We start from the raw sequence: 12,988 nt of genomic DNA on the forward strand, positions 1-12,988 counted from the left end.
TCAATAGCACCAGAGATCTACCCATCTTCATTGTAAGGCCCGATGGTAATAGGGATGCCTAAATTCAAACAAGAGCATGAAGGTACATGTCTGAGATGTACCGAAGGAAAATTTACAAGGGGACCATTCCCCTCATATAATAGCAAGACCACGGGTGTGGATCAACCCGAGGGGTTTGATATTCATGTATGCAGGTGAAAGAAAGCCCTTTATGGCTTGAAGCAAGCTCCACAGGCTTGGTATGAGAGGATTGAAAACTATCTGATGAAGCTAAGATTCACTAGGAGTGAAGTCGATCCAAACCATTGCTTGAAGGTTGTGGATGATAGACCTCTCATACTGGTACCTTATGAGGACAACCTCTTTCTGACAGGTGCAGACCCTCTCATTTGAAAAAGTAAGAGGGAGTTGGATTGCAGATTTGGAATGGTGAACTACAAGCCTATGACTACCTCGATGAAGCCTATCTTTAAGAGGTTATGTGGTAGTGATACCGGACCTGATTTGGGAAATGCCTTTAAGTTTCATAAACTCATACTAGCATTGATGTTCTTGGTGAACTCCCATATGGATATATGTTTTGGAGTTAGCATGTTGAGCTCATATATGGTTGATCCTCACTGGATTGGTTTCAAGAATCATTTGAGATATCTTCAAGGCATAATTGCTCATGAATTGAGGTACACTGCCGAAAATGTGAAGCTGCATGATTATTCCGATGTTGACTGGGTAGGCAGCGTGGAGGATCGCAAGAGCACTTATGGGTGCTGGTTCTCTTTGGGTTCTGCTTTGATATCCTAGATGAGCAGGAAGCAGAAGTCAGTTGCTTTAAGTACTATTGAGTTCGAATACATAGCTACGAGTATGGCCTCCTGCGAAGCTATCTGGTTGTGGAAGCTCTTCAGTGAGCTGTTTGGACACGTGCTGGATAACACCATGATCTTCTGTGACAACCAGAGTGAGATTCGATTGTTGAGGAATCTCATGTTCTATGATCGCTCCAAGAATATATACATCAGGTACCACTTTATCATGGATATGGTACAACAAGGAGAAAGAAGGATCCATCACATTGGGATTGATGTACAAGTCGTTGATATTCTGACACAGCCCCTGGGAAAGGTCAAACTCGTGACTTTTTGAAAACGACTTGGAGTCGTGGAGAGACCCTCTTCTAAGGGTCCTATATGATATGGATATTGATCTCTGGGAGCTCCGGGGGGCTTGGGGTACTTCTTGGAGCGATGAGAAACCATAGGGTGAGTGGTTCAACCTTCCCCTAGTGGTTTTCCATGTAGGTGTTGAAAATAGCAACAAGAAATGCTAAAAATAGAAGTGTTAGATTTAGCACTGCTATAAATAGAATTTTAGGATACCTTCCTATTTTAGTTAGTCCCTGAACTAAAATAAAGAAGTAAAACTCAAATTTGATCTTAGCAGTTGTTTGTAAAATAATTAAGTAATTCATCTTGAGTTAGTTAGTTGTAGAAAATCAAACATGAAGTCTATGTGAAGACATGCAATAGTTTCTCCATTGATTGAGGAATTTATCCCTCAGTTAAAGAGATAAGGATGAGTTGTAATTTGAGTTGTAATTAGTTAGCTCAGTTAATTGAGTTAAGTCCAATTAGATTAGTTCAAATAGTTCGTTGAACTAATTGTGAGTTAAGTTAGTTAATGCATGCATGCATGTAACTGTTGCACTTCAAATAACTAAATATTCTCTCATAAATAACTCTTGCGTGTCAGTTTAGTCAGAGACCCAGTTGAGATCAGATGGAGGGACAATGTACTATCAGTTGTAGGAATATTCCATTGTGAATATATCTTGCATACATAAGGAATTCAATCGGCTTATAGATTGCGCAGTTACTTCTTCAGTTTAGTGAGTGTGTGATGAGGCCAATTCACACAAGTGGCATCACTGGACCCCAAGGAAAACTGTACAAGGAAATAGGAGGCTTGGAGGGCTGAGGGAAGGCATATCTTGTGTCTATTCAATCTATGAGTTGTATTGTTTGATTGCAGAGAGAGCAGGATAGCTTATGAGCTGATTCTTTTTGTAATCTGAAGATATTTCCACTTGTATGATAATACAGAGATTGGGGTTTTAAGCTAAGGTTTTCCCCAGGTTATTCTTCTATGTTCATGTGTGATTGAATTCTTGTTCTCAGTTATATGTGTTCTATTTGATCTTGCTCATATTCGATTAAGCTTCCGCAAAGTTTGTTGTAGAAGTAGATCTTGTATTTTGCTTTAGTATATTGCATAATCTATTGATCTACAGTGAGAATTTCTACATGGTATCAGAGCTAAGGTGATCAAAGCGAAGAATAGTATACAAGAAGGGAGAAGTTCGAAGTTTGAGGTTCCTGAATATAGAAATCGAGTTCTTATCACATCTCAATTTCACCAATGGCGTTCAGCGGTTTAAGACTCGAGTATACCCTTGATGGAAACTCAAATTATATAACCTGGAAGGATCACATGGAAGCAATATTAGCGGATAACGGTCTAAAGGACTTCACTAATCAATAAGTCCCCAAGCCTGCAACAGCTAATGCTACAGAATTGGCGGAATGGAAGAAATGTGTGGCTAGAGCAAGGAGAATCCTTTTGGAGGGAGTTTGAGACCACATAGTCTCGAGTCTCCATGGGAAGGAGACACCATTTTCGATGTGGAAAACATTGAAAGACCTATATCAAAATAGCAACGATCAGAGGAAGCTGGTGCTGAAAGACAAGCTTCGAAAAATCAAGTGTGAAAAGGGTGACATGATCTCTACATATCTGAACAAGCTCACCACATGCAAGGATGAGTTTGGAAGTGTAGGGATCACAACAGTCGATGATGACATGGTGAGTCTTGCACTCCTCAATCTTCCTAAGAGCTGGCATAGTACCAATACTCGGTAAATGGAAGAGAAAAACTGCCAGATTGGGAACGACTTTGGTCGGATTTGATGTAGGAGGAGATAAGAAGAAGCACCAGAGATGGATCCTCATCAAAGCATGATGATGAGGAAAATCTAGCCTTAGCGAGTAAGGCGAGGAAGGAGAAAGGGAAGGCATCCCATTCCAAATCCAGTTCTTCCCATGGTGGGAAGAGGTTTGACAAATTGAAAGTGTGATGCTGTCATTGTCATGAAGTGGACCATTATGCTATGAATTGTCCACAGAAGAAATCCAAGAAGGGATCCTCGAAGGGATTTGATGGTGAGACACTGGCCTCATAGTTTGAGTTAGATTTCTCTCTTATTGCATGCATGGTTTCATCCATGGTGGGCTATGTGTGGTACCTAGACAGTGGAGCTTCATTCCACATGTCAGGTGACAAGAATCTTTTCAGTACCTTGGAGGAGAAGGATCTCCAAATGCGGATCGAGATGGGAGATGATGGAAAGTACCGTGTTTCAGGTGAAGTTATGGTTGTGTTTCAGAGGGAGCATGGAGCTCCTCTCACACTGACTAATGTAAATTATGTACCAGGTCTGAAGAAGAATCTTGTGTCTATTGCTATGCTAGAAGATAAAGGCTATGATGTAGTCTTTAGTAAAGGAAATGTATTTCTGAGGCATATCGACACTGGACAGACCAAGTGAATCAGGATTCGAGTAAAGAATCTCTACAAGTTGGAGGTAGATGACTGTGCTGCATTGAGTTCCGAAGCTGAGATGGTGCAGAGCCAAGATGTTGGCGAGCTATGGCATAGAATATTGGGCCACTTGCACCATGGAGCCCTAAATATCATGTAGCAGATTTCTACCAGACTTCCCAATGAAAAACTAGAGCAGACGAATACATGAAAAGGTTGTACCTTGGGTAAGTATGTGAAATCTTCCTTTCTGGATCAAGACAATAGAGCTAGAGCAGTCCTGGAGCAAGTTCACTCAGATGTTTGTGGACCATTATCTACAGCCTCCACCGCTAAACAAAGGTACTATGTTATTTTTATTGATGATTTTTCTCGTAGATGCTGGATCTACTTTATGCAAAAGAAGGATCAGACCTTCTTGAGGTTTTGTGAGTTTAAAGTCTTGGCAGAGAAAGAATATGGAAATAAAATAAAAGCCTTGCATAGCGACAATGGTGGAGAGTATGTCTCCCTATAGTTTAAGGACTTCTGCGTTGCAGAAGGAATTAAACGGGAGTTGATGGCACCCCACAACCCATAGCAGAATGGGGTGGCTGAAAGGAAGAACAAATCGATTATGGGAGTAGCTCGAGCGATGTTGCATGACCAAAGCCTACCACTAAATTTGTGGGCTGAGGCATGCAATACAATAGTATACTTGCAAAGCAAAAGCCCGCACCGTATACTGGGAATGAAGACACCTATGGAGGCCTTTTCTGGGAAGCGACCAGATGTGAGTCACTTCTGAATCTTTGGATCATCAGTTTACTATCATGTGACCAAAGATGCCCAGAAGAAGCTAGATCCAACAACTGAGTTGGGAATACTTGTGGGGTACATGGATACACCCCACAACTATTGAGTGTACCTGCCTACCAATCAGAGGACAGTGGTACGCAGGGATCTGAAGTTCGATGAGCAGAAAGCCATGTGAGTATCACTTGAGAGGGAGCTCAAGTTGCATGCAGAGGAGGAACTTTCAGTTCCTAAGGAGGAGGAGCCTCAGATTGATGCAAAGCAGCCGCATGTAGAGGATCCGGGAGTGGAGACATCCACTCATACTGAGACTTCCAGAGATGAGCGGAAACGCTCAAGGGAAGTTGACAGGTTGATGCTGGATGCATGGGAGAATGTGGGGCAGCCCTCTTCTCAGTGCAGACAAAGGAGGTTGCCCGAGCGGTACACTAGTTACATGGCCCTAGTTGGGGAGTGTGTAGAGTCTGTGCCTTCTTCATTCGAGGAGGCAGTGCAGCAACCAGTTTGGGTTGATGCAATGGTAGAGGAGTACGACTCTATCATTCAGAACAGTGTGTGGGATGTTGTCCCAAGACCTCAGGGCAAGTCAGTGGTGAGTTCCAGATGGCTTTACAAGGTAAAGCAGGCAGCTGATGGTAGTATTGAGAAACATAAGGCAAGGTTTGTTGCCCATGGTTTCTCACAGGTCGAGGGGATTGACTACGATGAGACTTTTGTTATTGTAGCAAGGTACTCATCTATCATATCGATGTTGGCACTATCAGCTCAGATGGGTTGGAAGATCCATCAGATGGATGTGAAGACAACATTCCTCAATGGGAAGATTGAGGAGGAGGTGTACATTGAGCAGCCAGAGGGTTTCGAGACCTTCGATCATGAGTCACATGTGTGCCGAGTCAAGATGGCTTTGTATGGGCTAAAGCAAGCACCCTGTGCTTGGCACACCAGGATCGACAGCTATTTCACCGGGTTGGGATTCACCAAGAGTGAAGTAGATGCAAACCTTTACCACATCATGGTAGAAGGTAAGCCATTGATCATTGTTCTTTATGTCGATGATCTGATTTTGACAGGTGATGATTAGCTGATCCAGTCTTGCAAGGAAGGCCTTGCAAGAGAGTTCGAAATGAAAGACATGGGTCTTATGCACTAATTTCTAGTCATGGAGGTGTGGCAGAAAGATGGTGAAGCATTTGTGTCTCAAGGCAAGTATGCCAATGAGATACTCAGGCATTTTCACATGGAGAAGCACAAGCCCATGCAAACTCCTCTAGCTGGGAACTAGAGGAAGGAGGATGCTACTTCAGGTGAGGTAGTAGCTGCTACTATTTATCGACAGCTTGTGGGTTCACTTATGTATCTGGTGAACACACGACCCGACTTATGCTTTGCGATGAACCAATTGAGTCAAGTTATGGTTCAGCCTACCAAGCTATTTTGGAAGGCAGCGAAGCATGTGCTGAGATACCTCAGAGGCACATCTCAGTTCGGATTGTGGTACAGACAGATAGAGGGAGTGAAGCTTCAAGGCTTCACAGATGCAGATTGGGCAGGGAGTCCATCAGACTGGAAGAGCACTTCTGGAGGAATCTTCAACCTTGGTTCAGCTGCAGTTTCCTGGTACAGTAGGAAACAGAGATTGGTTTCACTGAGCTTAGCAGAGGTTGAATACATGGCTGCTAGTCAGGCTGAATGTAAGGCCATTTGGATGCAGAAGATTCTAGTGGGATTGCTTTGTCAGAGGAAGGATCCAACCGTGATCTATTATGATAATCAGGGTTGTATCAAACTCTCTAAGAATCTAGTTTTTCATGATAGGTCCAAGCACATTGATATTCAGTATCACCATCTTTGAGACTGTGTGGTCAAGAGGATCATATTGTTGCTGTATGTTTCGACTAAGGAATAGGATGCAGATATTTTGACGAAGGCATTGTTAAAATGCAAGTTCGAGTTCCATAGAGACAGGATTGGGGTTATTGATAATCCCTTTCTTGTTGAGAGGGAGTGTTGAAAATAGCAACAATAAATGCTAAAAATAGAAGTGCTAAATTTAGCACTATTATAAATAGAATTTCGGGGTACCTTCCTATTTTAGTTAGTTGCTGAACTAAAATAGAGAAGTAAAATTTGAATTTAATCATAGCAGTTGTTTGTAAAACAATTAAGTAATTCATCTTGAGTTAATTAGTTGTAGAAAATCAAACATGAAGTCTATGTGAAGACATGCAACAGTTTCTCCATTGATTGAGGAATTTATCCCTTAGTTAAAGAGATAAGGATGAGTTGTAATTTGAGTTGTAATTAGTTAGCTCAGTTAATTGAGTTAAGTCCAGTTAGATTAGTTCAAATAGTTTGTTGAACTAATTGTGAGTTCAGTTAGTTAATGCATGTAACTTGTGCAATTCAGATAACTAAATATTCTCTCATAAATAACTCATGCATGTCAATTCAGTCAGAGACCCAATTGAGATCAGATGGAGGGATAGTGTACTATCAGTTGTAGGAATATTCCATTGTGAATATCTCTTGCATGTAGAAGGAATTCATTCCTTAAAGATTGCACAGTTACTTCTTCAGTTTAGTGAGTGTGTGATGAGGCCAATTCACACAGGTGCCATCACTGGACCCCAAGGAAAGCTGCGCAAGGAAATAGGAGGCTTGGAGGGCTGAGGAAAGGCATATCTTGTGTCTATTTATTCTGTGAGCTATATTGTTTGATTACAGAGAGAGTAGGATAGCTTGTGAGCTTATTCTTTTTGTTCTCTGAACATATTTCCACTTGTATGATAATACAGAGATTGGGGTTTTAGGCTAAGGCTTTCCCTGGGTTATTCTTCTGTGTTCATGTGTGATTGAATTCTCATTCTTAGTTATATTTCTTCTATTTCATCTTTCTCATATTCAATTAAGCTTCCGCAAAGTTTTTTGAAGAAGTAGATCTTGTATTTTTCTTTATTATATTGCATAATTTGTTGATCTACATTGAGAATTTCTACAGAAGGCAGGATGAGTGGTTCAGCCTTCCCTTAATAATTTTTTGTGTACAGGGTGAGTCATTCAACGTTCTCTTGGGATACCCCATGGTGACATGTAGGTAGGATGAGTGATTTATCCTTCTCCTGCTAAGACATCCTACCCATGCAATCTGGGACTCATGGGAAGTACCTCTCATCTAGCCAATGAGTAGGTAAATGAGGATAGGGACCATAGTAGTGCCGATGGACACATCATGTTACTACCATACTCCCTATGCTAGGATGATATTGATCTGGGATCAATTGTAACTAACTTTAGGTCAGTAAGAGTGGTATGATACACTCTCTCTATTTGGAATTGATTTTGGATCAGTAAGAGTGGTATGACACACTCTCTCTATTTGGAACTGATTTTGGATTAGTAAGAGTGGTACGATACACTCTCTCTATTTGGAACTGATTTCAGATCAGTAAGAGTGGTATGATACACTCTCTATTTCGAACTAATTTTGGATCAGTAAGAGTGGTATGAGACACTCTCTTTTATATGGGACTAACTTCGGGTCAGTAGAGGATGGTATTATACATTCTCGATCACTTCTTCTTCTTCATAGTTTAGCATAACAGATCAGAGTAGTGCAGGGCACTGATGGTAAAGATAGTACAGATTGGCATATGGATTAGAAGATGGAGTTCTCCCTAGTTTAGAGGGAGTGTTAAAATTGGCAACTAGGGCCAAACTCCATGTGGGTCTACTTATTTATGGTAGCTGATATTTTTCTTGGATTCCTCTCATCGAGAGGTGTAGCATTGATCTAAAGCTCATCTGATTCCAACATGTATTTATGAAGATATGAATTTATTTGTGTTATGGGTCAATTCATCAAGGTCAGCCAACAACCAAATTACCCCCACTTGTCCTCAATGTTTCACCATAAATAGGAGAGGTCTTCAAGTCATTTCACACTCATATCTTGTGATCTCACTCAGGTCTAAAAGATATGCCTTCTACGAAACCCTAAAGGAGGAATCTTGGACATGCCCTAGTCATAGTCAAGAATGGCAGTGAAGTGTAAGCCCTCAACACAACCAAGAAAAGGATTTCTAGTCTAAGGGATCTTCAACGAAATCTAAGGAGTCCTAGAGGGAGCCCTAGCTACAGTAAAAGAGTCCTTCACACAGCTAAAGGTAAAATCCCTCATACGCTATCCATAATGCCCTAGTCGCAGGTCATGAAGGGACACTAATTTATTGTCTTAAGAGACCCTCAAAAAAGTCAAGAGGAGAGCCTTGATCTGGTGTCTATGCAGCTCCTACTCCGCAATCTTCAAATATCCTAATACGTTGTCATAATGGAGACTCTAGGAGAAGGATTTTATATGTTGGAAGAACAGTGAGGATATCTGGCTGCGGGAAAAAGGGAGATGTATTATGCTATCATAAGGAATCCCTCAAACATCTAAACACAGGGCTAAAGGGAGATTTCCTATTTGATGTTATCAACAATATCAAGGCATAGCCATAAGCCCTAAACGTTTTCAAGAAGAGGTGACCTTAATACACAGTGAAGGGTGATTCAAAGAAGCCCTTATTCGCTGTAATAAGGTGTCTTTAATACATTGTCATTAAAGGCCTCAATCCACAGTTTAGGTGGACTGTTCTAGGTAGCCCTTACACGTTGTTTCATAGTTAGAGGTTGATCCAAAGCTTCAAGAGGATGGTCATAAGGTTGTTGTCCAGAAATAAGCCTTGCACAGTCACATATCCATTGTTGATGTAGGTGATAGCATGGTTATGTTTTGGTATGATATGCTAGGCATAAGTATCCAATGAGGAGGAGTTATGGAGATACTACTTCAAGGTTGAATGGATCATTGTATGAAGGGACATGTTACATTCAACTGTTGGGCTAGGTCGCAGGCCATATCCAGCAGTTGGAGGCCTCCTTATGTGCTGCGATCAGACCCTATAAGGCAGGGTATCATTGAAGCAAATGTGTGTAGGCAAGCTACAGTCAATAGGAGGTCTATGGGGTTTGTTTAGAGTATTGTATCTCACAGCATGTGTGCTCTATCTAGTGTTTAGGTCTTCCATGACATACATCATACCTTGTTGCATATGAAAGGTGCCAGATGGGTAGCCTTGACATGATCAGGGAAGAAACAAAGGAGGAAGAGATTTATGAGAGGAAAGCTTCAGTATTCTGGGTATTTGGTTGAGCTTCTCTAGTCGTATCATCTATTGCTTTGTGTTAGCTTCATGGTGAAGATCTCTGATGTCTGATCTCCTATCTTGGCAAGTCAAGTGTTGACTTCAAATATATATGTACTATCTCTCTCTCTCTCTCTGCTGAATTATTGAAGAATATAAGAAGAATTGATCAAGGGTTCCCCACATTCGGGTTTTTTCCTAACTGGCACCACATCTTGTGTCCTCTTGTCTTGGCTTGTTTTCTGATGTTTATGTTTATGTTCTATCTGCACTTTACTATCATGCTAATGTGATTGCTAATTTGGAATTGATATTGATCTAAAATGAAAAATTGAAGTAAATTTCTCTCAGCATAGAACATACCTAAAATTAACACACTTTTATCAAACATCAACAAAAATTCAAGAAGAAAAGAAATTTTAGAGATATTGTGATCACTAGGGTGTCAACATAGATCATGACAATTTATGATATTTCTCAATGTTTGAACAAGGTGTTCACACAGCTATGAATAGTTGTAGCATGTTATCCCAACCCTTTAATGGTCAATTTTACTTTTGCGATGGAAAATTAACTGTAATTAATGACCAAAAAAGAGCATCAATGTATTCCAAGAAACCAAAGTATAAATATAATTATATGTTAATTTTCCATTGTTCTATGCTTAGCACAATCACTTAGCCCAATTATTTCTTCAATTAGCAATCACTCTTTAACAAAATTGTTATTCCAATAAAAAATAGCAATTGTAGATAGAACAATAAACCCAATATGCAATAGAATATAATCAAGAGCAATGACAAGAGACAGAAGATTTGGTCAAAGACCAGGGAAAAACCCCACAAGGGGCAAAACCCTTTCAAATTCTTCTTCTATTAGATTGTGATCAAATGTTCCATAGAGAGATAAAATGTTCCAATAATGAGTTAAAGGTCAACAAGTTTGAATATATAACAATTCACAAACCAATATCTAAGAAATGAGCCTAAAAGTCAAATCTAGTCAACATGTCAAATCTGAAATTCTAGTCAAAGTCAAGAACAATTGTAGCAGTCCAAAATGGTCAACGGCCAACAGACCTCCAAACTTTCTCGGTCAACTGTAAAAAAGTGTGGCCTTGAACGCTGGTCACAGTGCAGTCAAAATAGTCCCAAAACAATCCTCAAAATTCAGTCAAAGTCTGTTGAAACCCTAGTTATATATCTACAGACAACTAAGGTCAAATTTCCTAGAAAATTTCGTCCTCCTTTCCAAATAATTTGGCTTGCAAAATAGATGTAAAAGCTCAAGTCAAACCAGTCCCAAACTCCAAAATGTCAATACTAGTCAAAAACAAAATTTAGCCCAATCAAAAATCTCCTCTCACGTCCTCGCACTTGTGAAAGAAACCTCCAATTTTCAAAAGTATTCAAACCTCCAAGAGATAAAGATGTGTGATGATTATGCCTCCAAATGATGTGACATGAGGTGTATTTATATTTGTCCAAGGAGTTTGAATTTCCTTTCCTAGGCCAAGTTGTACTTTTCTATACTTGTGTATTTTACTTCAAAAATTAAATTTTTCTTTGGCCAAATTAAATTCTTCCAAGGGAAAAGAGGGTCCTCTCTAGATGAGGAAGATAATCCAAAGGAGGGAATCAGTCCCTAAGCTACCAAATTAATGCTCCCTCTTAGCTAGGAATAAATGTTTGAATCTAACATGAATCTTGTCTCAATAGTCATTGCCATCACTAAATCAAATCATGCCTCATCTCTACTCATCTACTAAACACTCTCGAATCTAAAGAAGAAAAATTTGACATCATAGGGGAGCTCAAGCTATCACCCTCTATCTAAGGACAGTAGGTGTGATCTACTTACCACAAGGGTAAGGATCACACTCTATCCTATTGACCTGTAACAATAGGCATGACACCACTTACCATAAAGGTAAGGATCACAGACTACCCTATTGTCCATTGATCTTCCCAACTTGGATCTCAAGGGTCCGTGGTAGAACACCTGCATCCCATCACTTGAGAAGTATACCACTTACCATGAATGGTAAGGATCACAATCTATCTCAAGTCAGCTCACCCATTGGCCATATGGGGAGAAACAATCCCAACAAGCCCAACTTGTGGGTAGGATGCCAACTGGGGTATACTCTGTCAAGACCAAAGAGAGACAATAGGTAGTATACAAATTACAATGGAAGGTAAGGATCACAGACTATCTTATTGCTCGAAAATAGGTAGGATACGACTTACCATGCAAGGTAAGGATCACATACTATCCTATTGTCCAAAGTTCCCTCAACCCCAAGAGCTCCTCAACTCAATTCCTCTCCATGTGAGCTCAAACAAGGGGGAAGAGCATAGCTCAATGTTCTCAATCAATCGGGACCCTTACCCAGGAGGGTCACATCCATCAGTCCAAGTTGCTCTCTTAAGACCAATAACATCTCTTTCGACAAAGCCTTGGTGAGTGTTTTTATCTTCTTTTCAGTCAAAATATGATGGATTCTCATGGATCCTCTTTGCACCATATCTCATATATAATGATACATGATCTCCATATGCTTATACTTGTCATGAAACATGATATTATCTACTAATTAGATCCCACTCTTGTTGTTGCAATATGCCACTGTCATATCTTGAACTCGTTCAAACATATTTCCAAAGAGCTTCCTCAACCATATAGTCTTGAAACTAGCCATGCTAGCAGCAATATACTCTTCCTCGGTCATACTCAAAGCTACATAATTTTTCTTCATGCTAATCCAATATATCATGGTAGAGCCCAAATTAAAGTAGCACCCTAATGTGCTCTTCCTGTCAATAACATTTCCAACCCAGTTAGCATTAGAGTACCCATGAATTCTCACATCTTCGACAGTATATCTCAAACCAAGGTTAATCGTCCCATGCAAATATCCCAGTACATGCTTGGCAGTAACCCAATGTGCATGAATATCCTCTATTGTGAATTGAATTTGAGTGTTCAATATAAAACATGTATGGACGGGTGTTATAAGGAACATTAATGCTCTAACCAGTTGTCAATAATCAGAGGGATTCACTAAGTCAGTTATAACAACATCTCCACATAAATTCTTGAATTTCATCTCCATTGGAGTGGCCAAGGACTTGCATTCTACCATTCCAAATCTTTCCAACAATTTCACAAAATATTTTTCTTGAGAAAGGAAAATCTCTCCAAAATGTTTCCACACTTCTAATCTCGAGAAGTAATGCATCAAACCAAGATATTTCATTTCAAACTCAGAGACCATCTCTCTCTTACACACGAGCATCAGAGGCTGACTACTCGTCAAGAATAAATTGTCAACATATCAAACCAAAATCAAAGGCATACCTTGGACCACTTTGTAGTAGAGGTTTGGATCAACATTGCTTCTTGTGAA

The sequence above is a fragment of the Pinus tabuliformis genome, chromosome 7 (genome assembly GCF_031772625.1).
Source record: "Pinus tabuliformis cultivar Carrire ecotype Pingquan chromosome 7, CPIR1, whole genome shotgun sequence".
Taxonomy (NCBI): domain Eukaryota; kingdom Viridiplantae; phylum Streptophyta; class Pinopsida; order Pinales; family Pinaceae; genus Pinus; species Pinus tabuliformis.